Consider the following 27,432-nt stretch of genomic DNA (forward strand, 5'->3'; position numbering starts at 1 on the left):
AAGGACTTTACTCCTCCTGCGGATGCCTCATTAGCATGTCAACTCCATCAGTGCAGAGGCCTAGGCTGTCCAGGTCTCTGCTCAAACCCCTGTCCCAGGACAGTGTCTGGCATGCTGGAAACCCTTAGTATCTGTTCATGAAACAGACTAAGACTTATCAATTTCTTACTGGCTGATACTAAGAAAATCAAGTTTCCGGGCCTGGGTCCTAGAGGTCAGACTCCCAGGGAATTTCCGTCTGCATCAGCCTGCAACTTAGGCTGTCTCTCTCATCCTCCCCATCTCTCCATCACCTAAACTGAATCAGGCACTCAATAAACACACCGACTTGAAATTGAATTGGATTCCACTGTCTCCAGGGGAAGCGGGGTTTATTTCAGTCCGCACGTCTCAGTCTCGGCTGGAAACCAGTCCCAAGTGCCCAGAGAACTCCCCCAGACTGTTTCCCAGAGGTTTACCCCTCCCATCTTTGCTCAGTGGTCCCCAAGCCTGGTTCCTGGTGGGCAGAGATGCCATCATAAGGCTGCTCTGTTGCAGCTGCCTTTCATGCTGGAGGCTGGAGTGTGCAGGGTGCCCGCTGCATACCAAAGAGAGACCTGGCACTTGCTCAGCTACTGCTTTCTCAAGCCAGCTGGCCAGCCCAGAAAATAAAAAACCCAAGCCCAGAAGTTCAGCCTCCTCTGGAATTTTCTATGTCCATATTCTCTCAGCACAGCCTTCTTTCCATCATCCAACTCCAGCAGTTTATAAGCTCGTGAATTCTTAGCCGGCAACTCATCTAAAAAATCTTATCTTGTCTGCTCAAAGGGGACAAATAACATTATTTGTGATGCTTTCTTTGGAAGAGTTAATGACAGAAAAGAAATTTAGGGCCTTGAGTCAAATGGTGCAGAGAATGCTTAGGAAAAATTATGGCATTCTCCTGTGTGTGTGTGTACACGTGGAGGCCAAAGAAAACCATTCACCTTGTTTTGTTTTTGTTTTTGTCTTTGTTTTTGTTTTTGAGGTAAGGTCTCTTAATGGGATCCGGGACTCTTGGATCCAGGTAGGCTAGGATTGCAAGTATACACCATTATGCCTGGATCTTTTTTGTATGTTTTTTTCTTAAAGGTGAATCCTGGGGCATTGAACTCAGGGGTTCGTGCTTGTAAGGCAAATGCTTAACTCCAGCTGTCACCCCTGCCCTCTTCTTACATAGATTTAAAGAGGATCGTTATCCATTGGCCTCTTACTTTATTTTAAGGCAGTCAGTTAAAACCAAGAAATCCTATGGTGGAATTGGTGACATCTTCAAAGGTTCCAGGCTTTGTGTCAACAGTGTTGGGGTGGGTTCAATAGGCTGATGTGGGTTCTAGGGATCTGCATTCTAAGCACACTCTCCCAGAAGTTCTGCAACACAGCAAAGTTGAGAACTAAGCAAGCATCCTGGACGAAACTCAAACAGTGCTGTGCCTGCATTGTAGCTTTAGGCAAAGCTCATAGAGTGGGCCGTTGAAAGGGCAGACAAAACCTGGATGTGCTTCTGCAGGGCCAAGCCAGAAGGCCAGCTCATGAAATCCATCAGAGCCCAGACCCAGGGAGGAGGCCATAGCAGATGCAGCCCCTGAAGCCATGAAGAGAGCTGGTGACAAGGTGAGGGCCAGGGACTGAAAGCAACTGTGGTTGGTGATCCTGCAGCACCAAATTCCAGTTCTGGGTCTGTCAAGGACTCACATGATGAGTCACTCGCCATTTTAACCCTTAACATCATTTGTAAAGCGGGGTGGGCTCAGGTGAGACAGTTTAATTTGTGGGCTGGCAGCCAGATAGAAAATATGTTAGACTTCGTGGGCCATATGGCCTCTGTTGCAGCTAATTATCTCTGCAGTTAATTGTCTCTATCTAATAATCTCTCCCCCCATAGTGAGAAAACATCTACAAAACTAAATGAATGCAGTTAGCTGTTTCAATAAAACTTTATTGATAGTCATATATCTGGCCATTGTTGGCTAACACTGGTTTGTTTAGTTCTGATTCTAAAATTCACTGGTTCTATTGGAAGAGTTAGGTTTCCTGGGAGCTGAGAAAGAGTCGGATGTATGACCCAGGGGAAATGTGGAAAAGCCTATTAAGGGGTCAGGAGGCTTAGAATATGAGAAGATGGGATTTTTCCACATAGAGTCAAATCTGGACTTATGGAACTCAAAGCCAAAGATATACCTACAGATAGTTATCTTTGTGATAAAACTCAAGACTGACATGTGGGCAGACTGTAAATGTCATTTTTATGTCCAATGATCTATTAGGGAGCACCCAAGAAGTTGGCTGAAAAACATTCCCCAAAGATGTGTACTTCTGAATTACTGGAACTTGATTTCAATATGACAAACATGTGGCCGAGCTAAGCGTCTTAAAAGGAAAAAAGAGTCCCAAACCGTAAGAGCATCCATGCGTGCTCTCAAGAAGGAGGCAAGGAGGCCAGGGGGGGAACTAGGCACGTGAAGAAAAGACAATGGGATCGGGCAAAGAAAGGGACATGCGTGGAGTGAGTGCCAGAGGCTGGGGAGGGGAGGAGTGGGCTCTGCCCCAGAGCTTCCAGAAGGGTGCACCCTGGCGTTACCACAGGCCGTCTGATTTGGGATAGCTGGTCTCCAGAATACTAAGGGCATAAGCCTGTGGAATTTTTTTTTTGCAAATGTATGTAGGGGTGGTGTATATGTATGTGTATATCTGCACATATGTGAGAGTACATGTGTGCTCGTGTGTGAGCGTATGAGTGCAGACACATGTTGAGGCAAAATATCTATATGTCTATACCTCTCTCTCTCTCTCTCTCTCTCTCTCTCTCATGTGTGTGTGTGTGTGTGTTGCTGAATCTGAACCTGGAGCTCTCCAGTCTGCTCTAAAAATTCCCTGCCTTCTACACTGTGCCCACACAGATATTTATTTATTTAATTTTATTCTTATTGCTTAGCCCAGGCTGGCCTGGAATCTGTTATGTAGACCAGGCTGGTCTTGGACACACAGAGATCCGCCTGCCTCTGCCTCCCGAGTGCTGGGATTAAAGGCGTGCGCCACCACATCTGGCTTCCTACCAGTTCTTTAAATGGGTGTTCTGGGGAATCTGACCTCTGGTCCTCAGGACTGTATGGCAAGTACTTTGCCTGCTTATTCACCTCTCTAGGGATCCCCTCATGTTGTTTGTAGCCTCCACATCTGCAGCAATGTTTTTAGAGCCACCACAGGGAACACAGTGCTAATGTCAGAATCAGATGAGATTACGTGTGCACCCCAGCATGTGAACTCAGGAACTCAGGAATCGTGGCTGTTGTTTCCATCATCAGCATCATCTCCAGCCTCCTTCATCCGTCTCTTTGATGAAGGAAAACGCCTTGCCACATGGAGCTGCCCTGAGGGCTGCTCCTGCCTTCACAAACATCTGTGGTTGCTACAGCTGTCCTTTAAGCCTTTTTGTCTTTGCTATTTGCTGAGACTTTCTCAGGCTGGAGAGGAGTTTCAGTGTTTGGCTATGGTTTAGGAAGCTCACAAGCCCAGCGTACGGGGAAAGGAGGAACAGCAGCTCCTGGGTTATAGATTAGTTTCTATAGCAATCGCCACACAATCTTGCTGTATCTTTGGGCACTAAAGTCAGGAAGATGGCAAAAAAGAGGTAGCCCTGCTGGTTACTATGGTGACAGTCCTACTGTGGTGCAAAGAGTGGCTGGCCTGCCAACAGAGTGGTCATTGCAGGAGAGGGAGGAGTCAAAGAGATTGCTTGAATCCTCTGTCTCTTGAACACAAATGTGAACCTGACTAGGAATTTGCTGAAATGCAGATTCCAGCTCAGTTGAGTCTAGGGCAGGGCCCCAGATTCCTCTTTTGGAATCAGCTCCCGGGAAGGATGGTTCGCTGGTCTGTGGACCACATTTTGAATGAGTAGGAGCAGCATGATTCAACTCTGAAGTCAGGAAAGGTGAGTTCTATTCTCATGTATGGAAATAGCACCACATATAAGAGCTTCAAAAGGGATCCCAGGCCCAGGAGAGAGTTGGAATGCAAGGAGTTGGGCTGATGTATTGGATTGGTTGAACTTAAGTTTCCAATCTTCCAAGCTTCAAGGGAGCTGGGAAAGTGCATTTCTGGTATCTTCTGCTTTTATACCAAAGTGTGTGAGTGTGTGTGTCTGTCTGTCCCTTGCGAGGATTCTCATTTATCCTTCTAACAATCCTCTGAAATCTATCAGACTTGAGATACTTATTCTGAACCAAATACCCATCCTATGTCTGAGGAGCCTATTGAGCCCATGGCTGTGTAGCATTGGCCTGAGAACAGGAACAATTAAAGACATACTTGCCACGGTGAGTTCCTAGATAATAGTACCATAGTGTTTGGCCAAACATTAGTCTAAAGAGTTATATAGCCTTTTTGTTATTGTCAAAATTAACCTTTAAATCTATTTATTCTCAGTGAGCCAATTGTCTTCCATAACATGAGAGAGTCTCACTGGTCTTGAAGCAAAGAGATTCTGCCTCTGAACCCTTAGACTTGGCTATATCACCAACTCTTTCTAGGTCTTCTGCCTGCTGGCCTGTCCTACGGTTAAGTCCTTCCCTGTGAGTGTGTGCATGTGTGTGTGTGCATGACATGAATGGCATATCAAAGTCTCCAGAGAAACAGAACCAAAAGGATATGTGTATGACCGACAGACTGATGTGTCATCTCTCTATTGATTTGTCAATGAATCTATTACTTCATCTATCTACATATCAATTTTCCCTGTTGATCTGATTAGTCGGTCATCCATTTTTATCTATTCATCTATTATCTAACTTTATCTATATGTCTACCTATTAATTTGTCACCCATCTACCCACCCACCCATCCATCCATCCATCCATCCATCCATCCATCTATCCATCTTTTAATTTATCTGTTGATATTTCCACCCATCTATCCTTCCATTCTCTCTTCATGTTATTGGTTCTACTTCATGGGTAGACTCTGAGCATCACACACCTGCAATGAGATTTAAAGTACCCAGATGCACCTGCACTTTTAAATCATTGACCCCTCATCATCATGTACACCTGTCTGAGGCCTGGTGGGAGTGTGAGGGGGAAGAGGACCACTTTGCAGCATCCGAAGTGTGCAAACAAACCACGTGACGGGAGGAAACAACGACATCATGTATGGTGGCCATGTTTTCAGGGAAAAGTAGATACTCTGTGCCCAGAGGACAAGAATGAAAGTCAGGCCCAATTACGGTGATTACATAAATCGACTGGAATGACACAGGAACTAAGGGGCATGAAGCAAGGCAATAACTTCTGCTAATGGTACCCTGAGGCATGTGTGACTTACCATAGTACAGCTGCTGGCCTTCTTGTCAACATTCTGAGAAAGGTGACTTAGAAGGCTTAAGAGCTGTAAACAGAGTGCTAAGGTAGTATGCAGGGCAAAGCAAAAATACTGTGTGAAGAGGATCTCCATCTTGCTTGAGAACAACTGTGTGTGCTACAACAGTCCTTGTCTTACCCCTGTTATTCCTGCTGCTCAGGGTGTGACTCCATCACTCATTTCCATATCATCTCACAACCCGAGTCTCTGCCTTTGTGTCCATCCCTGCAGCACTGAAGCACTCAGCCTACCTCTCTCTCTTTCTCAGTGTTTTGAGAGAGACTTCTCTGTGTACCCCTGGCTGCCCCTGGACTGGCTATGTAGACCCAGCTGGCCTCCACCTGCCTCTGCCTCCCAAGTGCTTGGATTAAAGGCATGCACCTCCTGGCTTTCTGTCTCTCTTATATGAATGAGTGGGAGCAAAATTAAGAAGTCACAATCTTCCTAGCATGTTGGCTTATAGATTCCATCTAGTTCTCTATCTTTGAGGACCTCCAAGCTACCTGGTGGTCCAATGAATATGCCTGGCTATGGCCTGTGACCATTCATTGGGCACACTGGGGTCTCAGGAATGTTGCAGATGCTATCTATCATCAGCTTGGTAATTTAAAACAGCAAATGTGTATTCCCCATAGTTCTGAAGGCTGGCAGTCTCCAATGAAGGTGTCAGCAGCCCTCTTTTGCCCCTGTAGATACATGGGAGTTCATTTCTTTCCTTACTCACATTTGGTGGCTGCTGTCATCCCATGGCATGCGATACATCATGTCCTCTTTCTGTCTCCACATAGCTTCTAAATGGGCCAATCTTTCTTCTCCTGTGGTAATATTTTGTTTATGATCTAACAAATAAAGCTTGCCTGAAGACCAGAGTGCAGAGCTAGCCACACTAGTCAGCCATAGAGGCCATGCGGTGGTGGCCACACCTTTAATCCCAGCACTTGGGAGACAGGGGCAGATGGATCTCTGTTAGTTCAAGGCCACCCTGTGCTATATGAAATTGATCCATTCTAAAAGAGAAACAGAGCCCTCACAAAAGTGATCCGAGTACTTGGAGTGACACGCCTTTAATCCCAACACTAAGGAGGTAGAGACAGGAAGGGATATGGCTGGGCAGAGAGATACAAGGCAGGAGGAGACAGGAGCTCATGACAGTCTGAGACGGCAGACTGAAGCAATCTAAGGATGCAGTCTGAGGAGGCCGTCTGAGGACAGGATTGCCCCTTTTCTCTGAGATAGAGGTAAGAGCAAGTGGCTGGCTGCTTTGCTTCTCTGATCGCTTAGCTCCAGGTTTCTAGTATTAAGAACAAGTAGAATTCATGCTAAATTCTCCCTTATAGGTTTACTTAGTGCCTATCCCCATAGTCCAGGCACATCTGTCTATGCTGAAATCCTTAACGGAGTCCCATCTACAGATACCGGTCCCCTGCTTCTTAGTTAATCTCGTAGGCCTTTTCTCATGCCTGCCACAGGCTGAGGCCTCTGGCCTTTCTAGCAGTAGCTCTGACCTGTTGGAAGCCTGACTCACAGACCCCCCCCCAGCTCCATAAGCAAACCAGAGTGTACCTCTGTTCTCCAGGATGTGGGGCTCTGTGATGAGAACTTCATCACTACCTAAAGGCAGATGATAGGGCCTGGAACATAAATGACTCTGGGGAAAAGACACAACTTCAGAAATGGGGAGCCACCAGCTCTGTGCTCGTCAACACCCCCCCCACACAGACACACAGACACACACACAGACACACAGACACAGACACACAGACACACACAGACACAGACACACAGACACACATACACAGACATACATACACAGACACACAGACACACACATAGACACACAGACACACAGACACACACAGACACACAGACACAGACACACACACAGACACACAGACACAGACACACAGACACACACATACACAGACACACAGACACAGACACATACACAGACACACATACACAGACACACAGACACAGACACACAGACACAGACACACAGACACACAGACACACACACAGACACACAGACACAGACACAGACACACAGACACACAGACACACATACACAGACACACATACACAGACACACATACACAGACACACAGACACAGACACACATACACAGACACACAGACACAGACACACATACACAGACACACACACAGACACAGACACACAGACACACAGGCACACAGACACAGCAAGGCAAGGGGAATGGATTGCACAGCCCCCAATGCTACCACAGGAAAGCTGATGTGGAGTCAGAAGCAGGCTTGGAACAGGCTCTGTTATTAGCTTGTGCAGCTTAAAATCATAGCATGACATTTTGAAGGAAAGAAAACCAAAACTATTGAGATGAAGAACTCAGAAAGAAAACCCATGAGGACAGCTTCCAGCAGAAATCTGGTCACTGAAACTTTGTGTGCTGCTGACTATCTGTGCTGTCCAATGTGGCAGCCTCTGGCCACGTGTGACTGCCAAGCACACATACAGGTGGTGGCTGCCCTCTGGACAATGCAAACTCAAGATCTCTTTTGGGCCAGGGAGATTTCAGACAGACTGAGGTGATGAGAGGAGGGTCACATCACCATTATGCTACTACACTTTGACTCTGTCTTTTCATGATCACGAATATTGCTATTACTAAAATCATCACCACCACTACAACCACCATCGTCAACGACATCATCACCATGACCACCACCACCACCATAACCATCATCTTCATCATCACCATGGCTCTCATCACCATCACCTTCATCACCACTGCCATCGCTGTCCCCACCGTCCCCACCACCACCACCACCTTTGTCATAACCATGAGTTGTTAGCACTTTCCATTTTTGTTTTGTTTTTAATATGAATGAGTGTTTGCCTGCATATATGCACGTGTACCTCATGCATGTCCGGTACCCACAAAACCCGGAAGAGGACACAGGATCCCCTGGAATTAGATCACAAGTGATTGTGAGGTCAACAAATGCTCCTACCCCTGGCTTCGTTCCTCCAGCCCCATCCTCTGTGTCTTGAGTGCTTCTGATGCTCCAGGCTTGGTGCACACTGGCTCCCTGCACACGGTTTCATTTAATCACAGAGATAGCAGAGGGGAATGATGATTGCTCTCCCTGATTTGCAAATGAGTGTGCTGGTGTGGGGTGAGTCTCAATGGGCATGGGCTGGCACAGCTGTTAGGCGGAGCTGGGGTGTGATTGCAAGACTAGAAATCATAGTCCATGGGTGAGTCATCTTTCTAGTGCTTCTCAAAAGATCAATGCCACACTGACCAGGACACTGAGCACATGGACTCTGGTTGCTCATCAAAGGAGGCTGGATCACAGCAACCCCAAGTCTCACTTCAGGAGGTAAAGGTCATGAACCCTTTGTCTGTGCATTAGGCAGAACCCCGTTTTTATATAACACATGCTGTCATAACTTTACACTTGTGACCATGACCCTGGATGCTCTGGGCACCATGTGCTTATTTCCCTGGGCCCACTCCTTGACTGGGTCATGGGATTCAGGCCACCAGGAAGGTCTGAGGCTACCAGTCCTGGACTGAATGGCTAAGTTCTGACACCCAAAGTGAAGAGCTTACTTTATACACATAATAGTGTGTTTTTCTCTGTGTGTATGACTGTGTGTTTAAATAAGATGACAAGAATATGTTGTATATTTCCCAGTTTGCCTTGGTGGCCAGAAATCTCAGAGATTTTTTTCTGATTGATCACTCATCTTCTGTGTTCTAAACGACACCCTCTCTCTCCCTCTCTCTTTCTCTGTGTATGTGTGTATCTCCCCTGTGTGTGTGTGTGTGTGTGTGTGTGTGTGTGTGTGTATGAGTCTAGCTCATGTCCTTCCCAGAACTGACTTAGCCAGAAAGGATGGATGACTGAGGAGACATCATGGGGTTCAGATGAATTGAAGCCCTAACACTAACTGGGTTGATGATAAAAGCCAAGCTATCACAATGTAGAATGAGGCAGCCAATGGCAGTGAGAAAAATTAGGGAGAAAAATTAAACAAGAGTGCACAGGAAGGAGGGGAAGAGAAGTCCCCCACGAGGTGCCAAAACCCCAGAAGTGAGAGGGGAGACACCGTGTTGCCCCTGCAGGAAACAGCTGTGTGGCCCTTGAGTAGACTGATGGGTCTATGAGAAGAGAATGCCCTGTGGTTTGCTTCTTGGACAACATGTGGCCCGTGCATTCAGTCTAGGCATGGGCTGAGGGGACGGAACTCAGAAAGGCAACACACAACTTCAGCCAGGGGGCTACTTTTTCAGTGGGACAGTGGTTCTGGGCAGGAAAGGCCCCCATGACTGGCTGGGACTCCAGGGACACCCTGTCTCTGTCATCAAACTGCTCCTCTGAGGAGCTGGGCGGTCGGACGGAGGACTCCCAGTGTTACCCATCGGGGCTGGGGAGGGGTGCGGGTGGGAAAGCAGCCCGTAGCGTGTCTGAGGTGATGGAACCGGTCTGAAAAGGACGTATGCGAAGGAGCGAGCAGGCCAGGTGTCACCCAACGCCCAGGCCTCAGGAGCCTTTCTCATGTGAAAAGTGAGAGAGCAGATGCGGGACTGTCTTCAAGAGTTCATTCATCCTCACCTGCACCAGGGCTGAACACGCCATCAACATGGCTATGGACTTACTAGGGGAAGAGGAGGGATCAGCATGTCAGGGGCAGGAAAGGAGCAATGGGCTGGTAATGAACATGGTCAAAGCACATCATACACGTGCGTAAAAAGAGCCCACTATGATGTGTAATTAATACGTGCTAATAAAAACATAAAAAGTTGTCCCAAACCCTCACACATACTAGAATCATAAAAAACAGTTAACCACCCACAAGATGAGGATTCTACCACCAAGTACTTTGGCCATGACTATAGCAGTACCACAACCTGCCTAAAGGGGGCCCCCTATTTGCATGAGCTCTGTGCTCTCTGGGATGGCATGTTTTCCCACCAGTCCCTAATGCCAGCTTCTCATTGTGTTTCTTTTTCTTTTTCTTTTTTTTTTTTTCTTTTGGTTTTTCGAGACAGAGTTTCTCTTATTGCTTTAGAAGCTGTCCTGGAACTCTCTCTGGAAACCAGGCTGGCCTTGAATTCACAGAGATCCGCCTGCCTCTGCCTCCCGAGTGCTGGGACTAAAGGCGTGCGCCACCAACACCCGACTGCTCATTGTGTTTCTTGACTCCTAGCCTCTTGGTTTCACTACATAGTCTCTATTCAACATTGGAACGTGTCATATTGAACCTTCAATTGCTTAAGTCTGATCCTACAATCTCATGTCTAGGCACCCTTCTTCCCCCCCCCCCCATATCCTGGCACACTGACCTATATCTTCTGGGCACGGGCTTGTGGGCTGGCTTTTGCTACCTTCCTGCTCCAGTGCTACACACAGGAACTGTGTTTTCACGGGGGTGACCAGAAACCACTCTTCCTTTTTGGAGTAGTGAGGTTTCAAGTCGAGGCCTTCCACACTATTTCAGGCCTGGATGAGGACTCTGCCATGCAGGTCTCTAAGAAGGGCATCTCTAGGGTGGGCTCACCATGCTTGCTCATCATGGGCTCCACTTCTCCCCAAACTTTTCTTGAATGCTTGGGATGAGATTTCACAGACATAGGTGTTAAACAAGTGTTCAGTTAAATTGACAGATGTCCCCAAGTATGCAGGATGTGCAGCCAAACAGCTCTGGTGTTTCAATCTGGGACTGCAAAAACTTTCCGGTCACATGGATATAAGAACCTCTGAGTTCTTGCAAATTCAGGAAAGGAACAATTAGGTTTTCCAAGTCTGGCCTGGCAAAAGAAAGATGTTCATTGAGGTATGGATGCTTTGGGCCGTGCAGAGCTATGTCTAACTATCCTGGGCGAGCCATGAGGGGAAGGTTTGTGCACTCCAGGGAGTAGATCCTGTTCTAGGCACCTTCCAGCAAAGGAGCCTGAAAATTGGGGCCTTGAGGGCTGGAGCTGAGCAATCCCTTGGGAAGGAGACTTGGGTTTACAACAGATGGTTGGACTAGAACCTATAGAGCCACCAAAGCCTGAGTCCAGCACTATACCCTATTTTTAATGTATAAATAGAGTCATCTTTAATACAAATAATTCTTTCCATTTTCCAATACTGTAAGCTCGTTGACACTGACAGAAATAGGACTTACTGCCCGATGCAGCAGAAGGGCTGGAGCATCACTACGGTATATTTGAACGAGTCGCAAGGCTTCCTGCAGGAGCAGGGGTTCCAGTGCTGGTAAGTTCTCATGCCTGCCTGTCTGATGCAAGGAAGGGAATAGAGGTTATTCTCCTTGCTTCTAGTCACTTTGAGTTAGTGGTTGGACCACAGTGAAGGACCATTAAAGTCTTTTCTGCAGCAGCGTAACTGAGACCTGATCCAGTCTTCCTTGCTGCTAAGCTTGGGTTCCAATAAGCACACCTACATATGCTAAGGAAATTTGGGATTTAAGATGAGGATGTTTCCATTTTTGGGTAAGAATGTACAATAGGAGTCAGCAATGAAGAAAAGCCATCTCAGTCATCAAGGTTTGGGACAGTTTAGGTTACTTTGTGGTATTCGGGTTGAGTAGTTTATCTTATCATGGGCAGGCACACAGTGAGGTTCCAGAACTGGGAACTCCACATAGGAAGGGGAGACTCTGTGGAATGCTGACACATCCAACAGGAAATCGGCACAGCAGTCAGCTGCTTCCTGGGAAATCCAGTAGGTGATTCAAGGTTGTCCCCAAAAAGTAGTAAGTGGAGATGGGATTAAAGAAGGTGTTGGAACAGTCTGTCATCAAGTGTGAGCAGGGGTCATGGGGTCACAGGGTGGGCTTGGATAGGGAAGAGCAAATGCTGCCTGTGCTCCTGTCTGACAGAGCCTTCCATGTCACATGCATTATTCTAGCGGAAGTCTACATACAAGTCACAACCTGGGGGTTAGCTGAGGCAATAGTGAATGCTAGTCAGGACTGCCTTCTGTATTCAGACCTCTGTCACAACCTGGGGTTAGCTGAGACAATAGTGAATGCTAGTCAGGACTGCCTTCTGTATTTAGACCTCTGTTGTGTATATTGTTTGAGTCTACCCAAAGGCAGTTACACGAGACAGCTATGGTCTTGGGGTGGAGAGACTTAGAAAGTACAAAAAACGCAGGATGCAGTCACAGAGGCTAAATGGCCCAGCCTAAGTCACACAATCTCCAGCTCAGATCTGAGACGTGTGACTGTACTAACAGGCATCGGTCTTTTAAAAAGTATAGAAATGAGATCGTCTGGCACAAAAACAAGCTAATCCGTACTTGAATTAATTCTAGAAAATGAAGCACTATCTGCAGATGTCCTGTTTCAGCAGAACCTACTTGCAAAGCAAGCATATGAACAGCAGTTAATTTTCTTCTAGCGCAAGGGCCAGAGAAGGGTGATTGCCATTATTTATATGTTCAGAAAACATATTTATTTCTCAAATGTAAATCTTTACCAAGTCAAAAAATGAATAAAAATAAAAAATTGAGAGGCAAAGAATATGGTAGGTAGCTCTCAAGAACAGTCTCAAGCTGTGTTATCAACTGTCCTGAGACACCTCAAGAGAACCAGTGCTTGAGTCTTCATCATTCTTGCTACAGGAAGCAAATCTGGGTGAAGACTCCGGTGATTGCGTTAACCTTAGCATTTCCACACAGCTCAAAGACAGCAATTATCCTCCGGCACTCTAGCATGTAAAAGAAATGTCTCTGGAACTTTTAAGATTCACTACTAAATTCAGTTATCTAAGTAAAATGGCTATTATTGCATTTAAAAATTATTTTTATGGTCACAACTTCATATATATGAAACATATAATATATGTATAACATATGTATCTTACTCCTTCTTCTACCAAACCCCTCCTTCTTCCTAATATCAGGTAGATCAATTAACTTTTTATTACTTTTTAAATTTATTATTATTATTATTATTATTATTGTGTGTGTGTATAGGTATATGAAGGTCATGGGACAACTTGTGGGAATTGGTTCACTCCTTCTACCACGTGGGTCCCAGGGATTGAACTCAGGCCTAGTTAGCAGCTAGTGGCATTACCCAGTGAACCATCTTGCTGGCCCAGGATAGACTCACTTTTGACCAGACCTCTGTATTGTCTTCAAAACCATTTTTCTTCATGTGGGTCCTAGCGTTCAAGCTCAGGTTCTCACACAGAGACACACAGCTCACTGAGCATCTCCTCAGCTTCATTTCTGTCTGTACTACACACTGACGAGGGCATTAGGTCCGCACCCTCCAATCCTTCCACAGGAGCACCACCACCACGCGGGGTAGTCCTCCTCACTAGCAGCTGTATAACAGGGCGTCCAGAAGTCCTTAGAATGGATAAATAAATATTTGTTAGTGGAATCAGTGGACATATTGTTCTTCCAGATCAAATATCACAGCCTCCAGGAGGGAAGGGGAGACACATGGGAATCAAGAAGCTAAAAAAATCTACGAAGCCCTGAAAGCTGCAAAGTTACAAGGTCGAGGCCCCTCCTTAACATTATGAAATCAGAACACACACACACACAAACAAACAAACAAACGAAACCACCATCACCATCACCACTGCCGCTAACAAAGAACTGTCTGGGAAAGGAGGTGTCTTCAGTGGCGCTGCCTCAGACTGGGCAATGAGCTCAGGGAGGCAGCTTCTCAGAGTGCCTTCCATGCTAGCCTGGTTTCCCACCAGGTCACCCGTGCTCCTGGAAGTGATCCCAATAAAGTCCCTGGCTCATGAAGTGAGACTTGAGTATAATTGGCTCTTTGGTCTGTCATGGGGCCCTACCCGGGGTGAATGGATGCCTGCTCACATCTCCCCTGGAATGTCACGCAGTGGAATATATTACTTAAGTCTGCAAATGTGCTCTGCTTGAATGCTGTGGCTTTCCTGCTTTACTCTGGGGGGTGCTTCGTGGTATTTGCTTATAAAGATGATAAAAATAGCCAGACGCGATCTTCCCAGTTGCAATAAAGGAATTAATTCCACATCACTAGGAATTAATGAGAGCCAGACTTGGGTGAAAAGTAGGTTAAAAGTCAGACCTAGGACCCTAAATTCCAGTGACCACACCCGTCCCCGACATTAGACCTTGAAAGACAAAAGTGAAGTAGAAGCAGCAGGCTGGTGTTGGCCTCTGTTCCTCAGAAGCCAAATGCCCCTGAGCCAGCTCCGCCGCCTCACGGCCGCTGGTGCAGGGGAGCAGCTGGCAAGGGGCACTGGCGAGAAGCTTTGGAATAAACGCCAAGGCTCTGTGATACCTGGAAGGACCAGACTCACGATGAAGCGGGTTGTGAAGTTGCTCAAGGGACCGATTACAAATCTTGTGTGATTTTAGGTAATAAGGACAGACTAGGGCAGTGCCTGCTTCCAAAACCGACTGCTTCCTTACCCAGAGACACCTAAGGCGTCTTAGTTCAATCCCCTCATCCTCAGGAAGTCAATGATACAGACCGTCACTGGGCTCAGAAGAACCCAAGCTCCTTTGCGCGTCTGACCTGTCCACCTTGGATTCCAGCTCCTCCCGCCCTCCCGTTCGCTCTGCCCCAGCCTCCTTGGCCTCCTGGCTGGTCCTTGCACTTGCCCAGCCTCCCTGGCCTCCTGGCTGGTCCTTGTGTTTGCCCAGCATGCTCCGGCCCCAGGGTCTTTGCTCACTTCCCCGGCTTGCTGTCACCCTTCCTTGTCTCTTGGTAGGATTTGAAGCCAGTGAGGGCCGGCATTTTGCCTGGCCCAGTAGCTGCTTATTACTTGTCTACTGAATGGGTGAATGCAAAACAAACTTCTCCTGGGCACCAACTTCTGCACTTGGTGATGGCGCAGAGTCCTTCTGCACTTGACAACATTCGGGAGCTTCTGCTCTAGTGTGGGAAGCACAAGGAAAGAAAGCCACAATCTAGAAGCTTTATGGCCCGGAGCAGACGGCATTCTGAGATGATGCTGGTGTTTTGACATCAGCCACAGCTGAGAGGGTGGCCCTGAGCCTGTGGGAAGGGGGGGTGTTTACCCACAGGGCATAGGCAGAGGGGTGACATAGGAGAAGACAGGGCATTCAGGGGATTCTGTGGAGTACTTGAGGGGTAAGAAGTTGGGAGACATTGGACCTAAGTTAGAAAATCCGTGAATATGGAGAGCGGTTTGGAACTGTCTCAGTACTGACTGGTTCTCTGCTTATTAGCAGTCCCCTTGGAGGGAGGATCTGGGGCCGAATCTCACCGAGGACTCCAGGGTTCAAGGTCCAGTCCTCAGTGTTTGAGCTACCCAGGAGGTTAGTGTAGCCATTCAGTATTGACTTAAAATCCGTTTCAATGGCAAGGAGTCTGAACGTCATTGATTATGCCTGCACGACGGTGAGGGCAGGTCAGCACTTAGTGGCTGAGGCATAAGCGGCCACCAACACAGGAGGCAGAGAGCCAGAACAAGCTGCAGAACCCAGTGTCACCTGCCACCCGTTCCTGTAGTTGCACTGGATTCCAGGGCCGGGCAGTTCCCAGACACGGCTTTGCGTTCCGAGCATGCCCTCCGTCTCACTGCGGACTGGCTCCCTTCTCTGCTCACGGAAGATTTCCACCCACGCCCCGGGGCCCGGGGTCTGGGGAGCAGCCACGTGAGGGTGGGGTTTCTGTGTGACATGGACTGGAAGGCTCCCTCCAGCCTTGCACACCGAACTTGGCAGTGAGACGCAGGGAAGCCTGGGAAGACAGCTGCCTGCTTTTCTAGCCTCTTAGCCCAAATTCCTGGGTCTGCCAGGGCTTGACTGGCTGAACCTTGACCGAATTTCTCAGTCAAGAGAGGAAGCCTGTCTGGACAGAGTTTATTATACACAGGGAAAACATGCCCAGAGCACAGACCTGAAATCCACAGTTACAAAGAAGCACACACAACCGGACACCCCGAAGGCTCAGCCGGGCGCATGTGCAATGCCCTTTCTGTAAAAACAAGGCCGACGCTTGCTTTCTGGTGCTTCGGAGATGTGCTTCTTTGTAGAACAACCCTGAAAGATGGGTGGGGAGGCCCGATTGTGGGAAGAAAGCTTGCAGGCCTGGAAGTTGCCATTCCTTTCCCACAAGGCCTGCTTCCCGAAGAAGGAAGTAGGAGGCCGATTGGGCAAGGCTCCTTTTGGGGGAAGGGCTGGGCTTCTCGGCCAATTTCTCACTCACATTGGCCATCAGAGGCCCTGTGAATTATCTTTCAATTGCTCTCCTCCAAGCAGACTCTTTATATCCACTCTCTCCGTAGATGCTTTAGTCGCGCCATGGTGGGTAGTTTTCAAAGAACAGCAATTCGCAAATTGGAAACAATCCAAATGACCAGCAATTGGGGAAACATTAGGCAAATAACAGTGCATTCAGAAGATGGAATATATCACAGCCATTAAAAATGATGTGCATGTATGTTCTACAGCACCAAGCAAGGCTTATGGGACACTATTAAGTGACATAAAAGGGATATAAAGTTATATACACAGCACAAATATTTTAAAACTTGAACTATTTGTATTCAAGAACAACAACAAACCCCCCCATGAGAAGATGTAGATAATTATAGTTTTCCTTCTCATGTTTTTCTGCATTTTATAATAGTTTAAAAAAACGAGCTTATATACCTTTTCAGGAAAGAATAACTGTAAAAATTTGAATTTATCTTCCTTTACATTGCAACTGTAAAACAACACAACATACGAGGAGAACAAGATGGAAGAAGGTTGGATGATTAAATCAATAAAACTCAAGAAACTGGACAAGCGTGGCGGCTCTGCATGGTGGCTCTGTGTGGCGGCTCTGTGTGGAGCCAGCCTTTGAAGGGCGCAACACTCAGGAATACATCTTGTGGGCAGAGGACCAGGTGTACTGTTCCGGTTTCGGCTAGTCCCACCATGCATGCATGACACCCAGCACTGGCCTGACCTCCGTCACTACTGGGAGGAGTGGTCACCTGGGGCCTGTGGGTGAGGCTAGTGTTGCAGTGTTTGCAGTGTGTATGAGGATGCAGTTTGATGCTGGGTACGGTAGTGCCCTCATGCAATCTCAGTGCGTCAGAGATGGAAGCAAGAGAATCAGGAGTTCAAGGACACCCTCTGCTATATCCCGAGTTTGAGGCCAACCTGGGCTGCAGGATAGCATACTTCAAAAAACTGGGGGTGGGGGAGAGAAGAGTGGAAATTTGGCCTGTGGGGCACCGGTTCTAGGGTTGCTTGGGTCTGTGGACCTGCCTGCTGAACTCACCGTGCTGGGCTGACTCTCAGTTCTCACTGGGAAGCATCTGAGCTAATTTGCACTTAGGTCCTTTTTAAATTTTTGACATTTTCCCTGTGTGTTCCAGGATCCAAACACAGGGCAGTAAAAAGCTGTCTGTTCCAGGCAGATCAAGCATCTTGCCTTCGGGCCACTGAGGAGAGGGAGGCCAGCTCTGTCAGGGAAGCTGATTCCTTCATAGTTCTATGCTTTACCTTGGTGCTGTGTCCCAGGCTGGCCTAACTCTCTAACCTACTTGGAACCATGATGAGTGAGAGACGGACAACCCTCAGCTCTGCCTGCAAGGAGTTCGGTGCAGTGGCAGCAGACCCAGGCATGGGGCATCAACCTGTGGTGTCAGAGCTACAGAGGGTGTCAGGAGGACACGAGGAAATCTGGGATCACGGAGTGCAGGCAGGCAGCTTCCCTCCAGTCACAAATAGGGCTCTGTGACCTTGGGCAAGGCCTTGAATTTTTCACTCTCTGCTTTCTTAGGAAAATATGAAGACAAATCCTATCCCAGAGCATGACCCTGAAGTCCAAGTGGAGAAATTCTGACAGGCGCTTTCCTGGGCCTGGCACAGGTGAGCACTCCACAGCTGTTCTAGCTCCCCAGCGAAGGCTCCACGGAGAGCAGAGGCTTTCTCAGGCCTCAGAGGCAACAGCACAGAGCCTGCGGGAGAGGACAGGGTGCAGGAGCACCTCCAGGGGTGCAAGGCTCTGAATTCTGCTCCCCCCACACCAGGGCCTCCTATCTTCATCCCTAGTCCCCCATCAGAGGCATAAAGACAGAAGCCACACTGGAGGGCATAATCTTTGCTCTTTTTTAATCCCATGGATGGCATTCTAAGTATTAAACTCCCACCAAGCAGCAGTCTACCCTGTCCCCTCAGTACAGACAGGGCCTCCCAGGCCCACTGCAAGACCAGACCCCAACTGTGTCCAGGACACACTGTGGGGTGGGTCACAAGGGGCTTTATCAACCGGTAGAGAAGCATTTGAACATTTTAATGGTGAAACAGCTGTTCCTCTGCAAATCACTGAAGGAGGGTCTCCAGGATCCAGCACGGGTTCTCCAGGGTTGGCCTTTGCCTCCCACAACGAATCTTTAGGCTTCTTAAATCTAGGGCCAGGGGTTCCATCCCTGGATTACCTCCTGGCATTTGCCATGCAATGGCACAATTTGATCCAGCTTACAAAGTCCTACTCAAAAACCATCCTCATGACCACAGACAACTTGTCTAGCCTCTGTCGACACTCTGTGCCCTCCCCTTCCGGTGGTGCTGAACAGAGCCATGCGAGGTCCCTTTGTCCCCTCCCTTCTGCTCAGGGACTGCACACAGTTAGTTCACAGTTCAGTCCCATGGTTCTGGACTCGGCTGCTGACTGAGCTGTCACTCTGGGGCCTTGTAGGCTTGAGCCATCTGCTTCTCTTCCCTGCCTCACCTCCATCTATAAAATTCAGACCATGCTAATCACACATGTCTTGTGGGGTGATCATGAAGGATATCTGAATTCATTCTTCAAAGCCTTAGAGTGCTCTCGCACTGTCTAACGGTGGGAGGACCGTTGGCTTCCAGTGCTACAAAACTCACAGAGACACTGGACGGACACAGCTGACTGACTGGTAAGTGAATAACGAATCAGACACTTCAGAGTAAGTAAAAGTGATGAAAATGTTTACATAGACTGAAACATGAGATGCTCAAACAGTGTTGAGGTACCACTCTCCTGTGAGGCACATCCACATAGTGGTTGAGGTGGGCAGAGGTCTGTTGGCAAGGGCAGAGTTAGAGGGAGAAAGAGGAATGGATTTTTATCTACTGAGCATGAGACTGTTGCTGATAATAGTGTTGTCTATGCCTCAAAATGTCGAAGGAGCCTTTTAAACATTCCCACTACAAAGAAATGGCAAACATTGGGGTGATAGTTATGCTCACAAGCCTGATTTACTGGCCTATGGAACAAAACAGCACACTGTGTTTCAGGAGGCTGTGTGGTTATCATGTGTCAATTACAAGTCAAACCTGAGGGGTGGACTCTGTTTACCTTTATAGAAATTTATGAAATCAACACGTTTCTCTGAGGTTTAAACATTGTAGTCAAGTAGGATGCAATCTTTGTTCCATTTGTTACCAGTTGGCCCCAGGCAGGGAAAACACGAGAAGGGAAGACGGAAGGGAAGCACAGTGAGAAAGAACGGGAAGACGGAAGGGAAGCACAGTGAGAAAGAACGGGAAGACGGAAGGGAAGCACAGTGAGAAAGAACGAGACTACTCTCCCTGTGGGTGCCAGGCTTCCCACCTGCTCCAGCTTCTCGGCCCCAGGCACGGCATGCGCTGGCAGAGGCCATGCCTCCCGCCCGTGTCCCAGAGAGGCTCCTCACCCGCTGTGTGACACAGGCAAAGGGAATGTCCTCTCAGGCTAAAACTCTTCCGCCAGATAGGGAGAGCAAAGGGAATGATGACTACGAGAGGCTTCAGCGGCTCCCGTGGAGACCCACCGAGGCACCCACTGCCCTTATGGCAGGGCCATGTTGAAATGGGCACTTTAGGGAGTGCTGCTCTAAGTCGGGCCTGGAAGACTCAGGGGGCTAAGGCAGAAGGATCACGAGTTCAAGGCTAGCTCTGGGCAACAGAATAAGACACTGTCTCAAAATGTATCAAAGTGAAAAGTGAAAAGAGAAAAGAGGGTTGGGGTAGAGCCCAGTATCAAAGCCAGGCGGTGGTGTCGCACGCCTTTAATCCCAGCACTCGGGAGGCAGAGGCAGGCGGATCTCTGTGAGTTCAAGGCTGGTCTGGTCCGACAGCCTCCAAAACAATACAGAAAAGCCCTGTCTCGTAAAAAAAAACAAAACAACAACAACAAAAAAGCATTTGGTTGAATGTGGGAGAACTCGATTTCAGTCTCCGGGCCCCTGATGGCTGCCTCCTACAAGTGCAGCTCTGCAAAAATAACAGCAGTCTACAGAGTTAACACAATACTCATTAAAATTCAAAGGGTATTCTACACCAAGGTAGAAAAAAATCCCAAAATTCATTTGAATTCTGAGGAGCGAAGTAGTTCCAGTCAAAGAGAGCAATACTATCACAACATATCTTCAGATTATACTACAGAGCCATAGGAATAAGGACAGCACGGTATGGCATAAGCCATACCAGACAATGGAACAGAGGGAGTGTCTACGTTAGGTTGGCTGCTGTCCCGAAATGCTGCTTGCCTTGAGTCTACGATGATGGAGATGTCATGGTCCCTGATATCACAGACCTGTCAGTTCCCCATGAGGCCACCCAGCTCTGCTGAGCATCTGAAAGGGGGCTGGGCTCCTGGTGTGGTGGGGAACTGACTCTGTAGTTTGGTTTGGTTCTTTTTCATTTAAATTTAAACACTCACTCATGGGGAGAGATTATTGTAGTGGGCTGGGCAGCTGTAATCTTCGATTCTGTGTGTTATAAAAGGAAGGTTTCATGGGCTGGAGAGTCAGTTCAGTTGATAAAGCCCTGGCCTTTGCAAGCATGAGGTCCTGAGTTCGAGGCTTGGAACCCAAGTATAAAAATACCCAACCATAGCAGTGTGTGCTTGTAACTCAGTGCTGGGAGGCAGAGGCAGGAGGATCCTCTAGCTCACTAGCCAGCAAGCCTGGACTACTTGGTGAGAGATCCTATCCCCAAACAAATAAACGAAGGACTGAAATGAATGAACAAACCTATAAAGTGGATAGCACATGAGCAATGGTGACTGAGGAATGACCACAGCCATTGTCCTCCGACCTCTACACACACACACACACACACACACACACACACACAGAGTAAAGTACTTTTCCCTTCCTACAAAGCAAGGAGAAGTTGGTGCCTGACCCCATGAGCTTGCTGTCATATCCAGTGGGGGCAGACCCAGAAGAGACCTGGCCACTGAGAGGAACAAATGTGGTACCTGTTGGCAGACAGGCTACACCTGCATGCTGGGGGAGGGTGCTGTCCTTCAGTCTGAGTCTGCTCCTCAGCTTGTCACCTGTGGACACAAGCTGTCCCCTTCCTAGGTAAATTCCCTAAGTAACTCAGCCAAAGCTGTTTAACAAGTCCCGAGGCTGCAGGTGTCAACAGCACAGATGCTGGTGAAGTCCCGATTGCCTGGATGATGTCCCCGAGGATGGCCCCTGCCAAATATTGCCTTGCCTCTTCTTTGCACAGCTGTGCTTTTATTTGCAGACTTGAGGTGTGCAGAGGCGCTGGGCCACCTTGGGGAAGCAGCGGGTGATGGTTAAATCCGGAGCTATGCTTTGGTGGTGGCTCCACAGCTGGGCATGCTGTGGGCTGGCCATGTCGGGACAATTCCACATCCCATTTGTTTAGGTAGACTGCAGAGAGCTTCTGGGTAAGGAAAACGGAGGCTGCAGCCAGCCTCCACGGGGATGGCTCTTAGGCACCAAAGAGCAAATGAGCCCCTACCACAGTGATGCAGTCACCACAAAGGCTTATTTCTTGTCTGTATGTGGCTTTAAAAAATGGAGGTTGGTATAAACTTTGAACAAAAGCAAAACAAAGAAAAAATGGTAATACTTTGTTACAGTGCTGTCCAGGCCCCAACAACTTCACCTGGGAGCTAGGTAGACAGAAAATGTGTAGGGTCCGCCTTCAGGACTAATGAATAGAGTCTACATTTTATGAAGATCCCAATCCTTAGCCTGTACCAAGCCCACGTAATAGACACCACTGCAGCAAAGTGATGATGGCCATTGTTTCTAATGTGCACAGAGACCTTTAACGTGCTGAATGCATCAATTCACAAGGCCTCATGTGCACCCCTGAAGTAGTTTCCAGGAAATCGAGGCTCAGAATGGTTGCATCACTTGTCCAAGATCACTCAGCTAATGAGTGTGGAAGTCAGGATCTCAGTCTCAGTCCTGCAGCTCTGGGATTAGAGAATGCCCCAAGCATGCTTCCCCTGTTTAACGGGTGTGCACATGGATGGAAACCTCACTGCATCTTGCGAGTAGATTCATTATTCCCCATCAGGTTTGTAAAGTGCTCAGATATGGTCTGAGTGGGCTACGATGTTGGATAGACCTTGAATAAGAGTGATTTTTCTTACTACTAGCCTAATTCGTTTTGTCTGCCACAGGAACGTGGGGTTACACTACACTGTGTCCACGCCAGCACAGAGCAGGTGCTGATTAAATGACAGTATCTCACGCCAGCGTCACCTCCCTGCTCATTGGTCCTTCCTGATCTTCACTAACGGCAGGGGGTCTCCCTCCGGCCCAGTCTGTTGTTGTGTCTCCAGACACTCCCCTGAACAGACCAGCCTCTTTGTCCTGACACATTCTCTACCCAGGACTCACTCAGACACGCCCATGTACCTGTGACCACGGGCCCTGAGCTCACCTGGCTGCACCTGCCAGGTGGAAGGAGGAGGTGACACAGATCCTGCCTCAGGGTGATCACGTGAGGACTGGGTGTGCACCCAAGGAACTTAGGAAAGATCCAAGGGAGGCCAGCCTGGATTTCAGGGTGAAGAATGGCATCTGTGAGTGTCAGTGACAGCATGAGGCATGTGTGTGAGTTCAGCAGTCGCCCAAATGGCTGAGGAAGTAGCAGTCATTTCTGGCTGACAGTTGAGGAAACGGGCCTGGAGAGTATGGAGCATGTGAGTCCTAGAGCTGGTATGAAGCTGGGGGCTGCCGGGGTGGGCTCTGACAGCACCCGATACTCTCAGTGTTAAGTGAAGCCCCATTCGGTCCTGCAAACATTCGGTGCTTATGCTGTGCTGTGCTACGCTGTGCTGTGCTATGCTACGCTACACTATGCACTCAGCTAGATTCTGGTTACTTAGCACAGTCAGGTGGGAGGGAAGGGTAGGTACAAGAGGTGATGCCCACGATTAACCTTGAAGGACAAACTAAGAATGGCCCCAGCTGGCGGCATAGAGGGGAGAGAGTATTCCCAGTGGAGGGTAGGCATGGGCAAAGAAACTGAGGCACCACCTTGCAAGTTCTCTGTGAATATGACAGATCCTGCTGGGCCTTAGTGCTCTTCAACATGGATGAAGCAAGCGAGCTCCACCTACTGCAGAACATCACTTGACTTTAATCCCAAGCCCAGCGGCAGAGCCGTTCTTGGAAAACCCATACTTTCAGGGGTCAATCAGCCAACGGGACCAGTGCAATGGCGGGTTCTGTTTGGTCCCCGCCTCTCTGTGTTAGGAAGCAACCTAAACACCTTTGTCTGCAGTCACAGGGCTTGAGTGCCTCTGGTTTTGCGGAGTTTCTTCCTCACAGCTAGCTTTTTGGTACTCATCATATTCCACTTAAAATATATTCACCTTATGACATGTAAACACCCATAAAGATCACAAAAGATTCTAAGGATTTAAGAAGAGGTTTTCAATGTTATTTATAAAAATCTATCATCTGTTAACACAAAGACAGCCTAGTGAATATGAACACATATTCACTCCAAGGGTTCAAGTCCTCCCTTCAGCTGCATCCCCTGGGCAAGCTAATTAACTCCAGCCAGGACTAGAGAGAAAGCTTTATGAACATGTATGCCTTACCTTATGAAGAATACAGTGGTATTTAAAATTCAATGTGAATTTTTTAAAGTGACAGTTACAATCCACATTAAGGTCAGCACTTCTGTATTTTCTAGAAAGGGCCAATTACTACTTTCAGTTTTATGAACATTCAAATATTTGTCACTAGGAGTCAACTCTACCTCGGCTCAAAAGCTTCCATGTAAATAAATGTAAGCGCATGAGTGTGGCTGTGCCCCGTAAAACTGTATTTTCAAAACTAGGCACTGGGCCAGATTTGGCCCATGGAGCAGCTTCTACTAATATACGCACCATGTTGACCTGCTGGATCACTCATGAACTTTAGAACTTACAGACTGACATTTACCGGGATTAGAATAATTTTCCCCCTGGCTAGTAAAAGCAAGTTGCATCTATGTTCAAGTTGTAATCATATCACATTATAAAACTTTGCCCCCTAACATCAATTATTTCAAGTTTGGCATGCATGTTTTCTTCATTACAAATCATTTGAATGGTGGTTGAGATCAGGGCCAATTTCAAAACAACCCACTGTAATAGCTACTTTTAGCTGTTAACTTGATGGGATTTCTAATCACCACAGAAACAAATCTCTGGGCATGTCTGTGAGGGGATATCTGATTAGGTTAACTGAGGTGGGAAAACCCGCCCAAACTGTGGGTACCACTGTTTGCTGGGCGGGGTTCTAGACTGAACCCTCTCTGCCCCCTGGTTGTGATGTGGTTGACCATCTGTCTGCTGCTCTTGCTTCATGACCCCCTTGCTCTCAAACAGTGAGCCAAAATAAATCCTTCCTGGCTTAAGTTGCTCTTGTCAAACATATTTGTCACAGGAACAAGACAAATAACTAATTCCCCCGCCGATGGCTGTGTAGCAGGCAGGACCCTTCTGCGTTCATCTGGACCCACCAGCTCCGGGCTGGACATTCAGGGACCAAAACGTGATCCTCTCTTTGAAAGGAGGTGGTGCCTTTTCTCTGAGAAGAGGTGTTTCAATCCTAGCTCAGGTGGCCAGAGCTACCTCTTTCATTCTCTTTTTGGCTTTCAAGGCTTCCAGGCTGTGAAACAATATCTTGGTTCTCAGCTGTGAGAGTGTAAGCCAGATGGTTATGACTTGCTTGTCCAATGTGGTCAAAAGTACTGCACTATGAAGTTAAGTATGAGTGTATTATTATTATTTAAAAACAGCAAAGTAGAAGTGTGTAGTGGGGGATGTTTTGACTCCTAAGAACCAGAGCTAGAATTCCCAGGTTTGAGAATTCCCAGGCTGTGCTATGGTTTCCCAAGCCACAAATGCCTTTTCCCAGATTTCCCTGCAAAGGGACAGCCATATGATCTGAAACAGTGTGACAGGTGTCATATCTAGCTGACAAGAGTGATGGCAGAGACCTCCCCTCTCTGGGCAATGGTATCAGAAGTCTTCTAGGAGCAGCAGTGCCTGAAGTCAGGTGTCTCTGTCACCTCCACTGGTGCAGGCCTGGGTGTCACTTGGATACTACTGTTTGTTGTGAGCCCAGAGGTCTGGCTCTCTGGCTCCAGTGGCCATCAGAAGCTTTGGAGGTTGGCTCACCTGGACCTCACTTGGCACAGCAGGCCAGCGCCCCATGTCCCATTTGGTGGGACTCTAGGAGCCCTTACCATCTGTCCAGGGGACACTCAGGTATGGGACACAACTATGCCTGAATAATTGTGCGAATTTCTCTGACTTAAAAATCCCATATCTCCTGGAAGAATCTCATAGATTAGCCACCAAGGTTCCTTCAAAAGATGGTTACAAGAGTCAGAGAATTGAGGAAATGCTAAATTTCTGGGTCCTTGTCAAACATTTCTAGTTCCATCAGGGCAGATGTAATTTATCAACATGTGGCCATTTTGATGGTGCACAGTGTTGCCTAGTAACCCAGTTGACACTACAATTTTTTAAAATCAAGTTACCAGGGGAACAGAGCTAGAGAATTAATCCAAGGTCAACTTCTCACACAGAAGAGGGCAGAGTGTGTGAGCCCATGCCCAGCCTCTCAGAGGCTTCATTTTACTTTAAGCAGTCCCCCTGCTTAGGCAAGGAAGCATCCTGCAGAAGATTTACTTCCAGCCTTCTGGATGCTTCCCATGAGCCTAGGAAAGTCCTGGGAGGTTGTTGAAATAGGAGCCTTGCTCACCCCATAGGTGAAAGTGCATTAAGAAGTGATGGTGGAGGTGACCTCTTGGCCAAGTGAGGATCTAGGAAAATATAACTGGGTGATATTAATCTCTAAGGTTCTGGTATGTTTGTTTTATGAACTCTGTTTCTTCAAGTGTAAACTCTCCTGAGCGGTAAGGCTGCTTTGTTACACACCATTAGTTTTCCTCAAACACTTGGCAGTTGATGAATGAGTGATAATTGTGGTTGTGGCTGAGATTCCACCCAGAAGGCATTCTGCCACATTTGTTTGTAAATTCTGCTTGCTGAAGAGGTGAGAGATAATGCTGATTGAATCAATTCTGCTTTGTTTTTTTTTTTTTTTTCAGAAAGACTGGGGCAGGCAGACCTGTGCCTACTCTTCCCAGGGAAGCTGTTTGGTGTCCCTCCCTGACAGCACCATCTACTTAAGGCCACAAAGCATTTCTATTCATCCTCCTATTTTTTACATTGTGACAACAAATGAGTGAATTCATCCGTGGCCAAATACATCGAGGAATCACTGATATTTCCAGCAAAGACAATGACTCAGGGGACTTGTCCTCAACATAAGAGGGTTTATTTTAAAAAGTAGCTCAGCCTCACCTCAATACTAAGATGTTGGAACATACCACTACTGTTTGGAAAACAAATAGCTTAATGTAAATATCACAAAAATCTGTCTAAATTTTAACAAGGGGACACACCCATCATGCTCAAATAGCCTCTAATAGCTCCTGATAGAACATAGGCTACAGTGATTTTATATTCAGGCTAAGCTTCTTCAAATTACCACAAAGAACAAATGAATAAATCAGAACAATGTAGCAACTGGGGGACTGGTCCATGTGACACAGAAAATAGCATCTGTGGTCTACTTCTTAGCATTTCAGTCAAAACAGACTCTGGACTAGAGACAGTATGAGATATGAAAGAATCCATGTTTTACTGAGTTCTCTCTTTGATGGCATGGAAAGAACTGTATCAGTCCTGTGAGCTAATGGTCTAGAAAACACACACACACACACACACACACACACACACACACACATATACCACACACATACATAGCATATCCATACCACACAC

At 47.5% G+C, this 27,432-nt stretch overlaps 1 protein-coding gene and 1 long non-coding RNA gene across 5 annotated transcripts in view; one reads left to right on the plus strand and one right to left on the minus strand.

The window, feature by feature from the left end:
• Nucleotides 1–27,432, minus strand: part of Btbd11 (BTB domain containing 11) — a 271,122-nt gene that overhangs the window by 60,835 nt on the left and 182,855 nt on the right. The gene's annotated exons all lie outside the window — the stretch shown is intronic.
• LOC121143335 lies at nt 3,871–27,409 on the plus strand. Its single transcript, XR_005880554.1, has 4 exons — nt 3,871–3,952; nt 11,506–11,624; nt 18,127–18,215; nt 26,694–27,409. It is a non-coding gene; the product is annotated as an uncharacterized LOC121143335 (long non-coding RNA).

This window comes from Mesocricetus auratus, unplaced genomic scaffold (assembly GCF_017639785.1).
Source record: "Mesocricetus auratus isolate SY011 unplaced genomic scaffold, BCM_Maur_2.0 Super-Scaffold_100011, whole genome shotgun sequence".
NCBI lineage: Eukaryota > Metazoa > Chordata > Mammalia > Rodentia > Cricetidae > Mesocricetus > Mesocricetus auratus.